Raw genomic sequence first — 1718 nt, 5'->3', positions numbered from 1 at the left:
CAATTGTTTTCAGTAAGAGCAGGATTAGACTGACAGATCAAGAGTATCTAAAAGTCCTTACCTAAAGCAGAGATCTAAAACCAAGTTAGAACAGATGGAGAGAGAACCATATTTCATTTAACCTGAATGCCAAACACTCTCCTTTGCACATGTTGGGATTGAAGGCAGATGCTCTTCTCATCCATTATTCAAAATAGAAGTGTTACCTTTTAGTGCTCAGATTCTATCAGCTCACGGCAAATCACAGGAGAAAAATCCATGCAGCCAGGAGACAGGCAGAAACTAAACAGTTTTATACTTAAGTGTTCCAGGACATTTTATTTCAGCTTTATCAAATTTCACTGCTGTGAAATCTATGTAATTCATTCATATGACTCCAGGCTTACAATGAAGTCCAGGTTGGGAGCATTATGAAGAACTCTCAGCACAGACTGACTTCTTGTCTGCTGTGTTTCTTGTACAGCCTGGCTGTTATTTGCAGTCAGACAACGAGAGACACCCAGCCTGTTTGCACTGATTTAGTGAGAAAGCACCCCCTTAAGAAGATACATAAAACAAGGGTGTCCATCCTAATTCTCTTGTGATGGCTTTTTACTTTGCTGTTGACTCAGGCTAATTAGAATTTAAGCCCTTTTGGATGGTATGTTTGAGACACTTACGTATTTATTCTATTGATTGATTTCACGTACTCTTAAAATATATATAACTTTGAGGTAAAAGTACCACAAGAAATGACCTAATGGCTAAAATTCTGTCTTAAAATTAGGAATAAAATGCAACCAGGTACAGATTTGCTGGGCAACCATCTTTGCTCCTCTCAGTATTCCTATGTGTAAATGATGGATTCAGACACTGCTCTCATTTTATTAACTGCTCTGAGGCTTTCAGTAGACAATGCATTATTCTGGTCAGCAAGAAAACCATACTTGTTTTACCGTATGATGTCCCACACTAAGTAGCAGCCCGTTCTTTCTCTGGATAAACACTTGCGACACCTCCCACCCCTTTGGCTGAAGTACAAACTGACAAACCCGAGCACAATGCGCTCTTGTTACTTCCCAAAGTCTTTCAACTTCAACACTCAAGAGAAACAAACATTGTTGGGTACACAGTTCAGGAACCCCAGTGATACTGGAGGATCTCACTGACCATGCTGTCCAGCAGCTGAGGTAGTGGCTGTTGTCCTGTACTTGGGAGGGTCTCCGATGACAGGCAAGGCAGTGCCTTGGGGGGAGGTTGTAACAGGTTGGGCACTTTATACCAAGCTCCTTCCCTCAATTCCAGTGGTCTACAACACATGCATCTGGTGCTGAACTATAACCATCTCCTAAATACAAAGAACACATTGTAAGACAGGTGCAGTCATAGAGGAGCCTCGGGAAATTCAGAAATGGTCGGAAGAGTAACTCCAGAACGGGTGGAATCAGCCACTTACTGACCAGTGCCCTCCAGTGGCTCCCAGAGCAACTGAAGGAACTGAAGACAAGAACCTGTTTTCAGAGGTCAAAGACAGCACAACTGAATCACTAATGGAAAAAAAGAAAATCCTGACAATCTGGACGCCAAATAGCTCTTTTTAAAATTTATGTTCTTGCATGGCAACTTCCCATCTGCTATCATTACATACCACAACCAGAAAAACCTACATTCCATCAAGTGAATAAAATATTAATTGCAAGCCTTGTAAAATGAGAAAAACAGAACAGAAACCAAAGTGA

The sequence above is a fragment of the Zonotrichia albicollis genome, chromosome 1 (genome assembly GCF_047830755.1).
Source record: "Zonotrichia albicollis isolate bZonAlb1 chromosome 1, bZonAlb1.hap1, whole genome shotgun sequence".
NCBI classification, from domain to species: Eukaryota; Metazoa; Chordata; class Aves; order Passeriformes; family Passerellidae; genus Zonotrichia; species Zonotrichia albicollis.
This window is presented reverse-complemented; position numbering follows the sequence as displayed.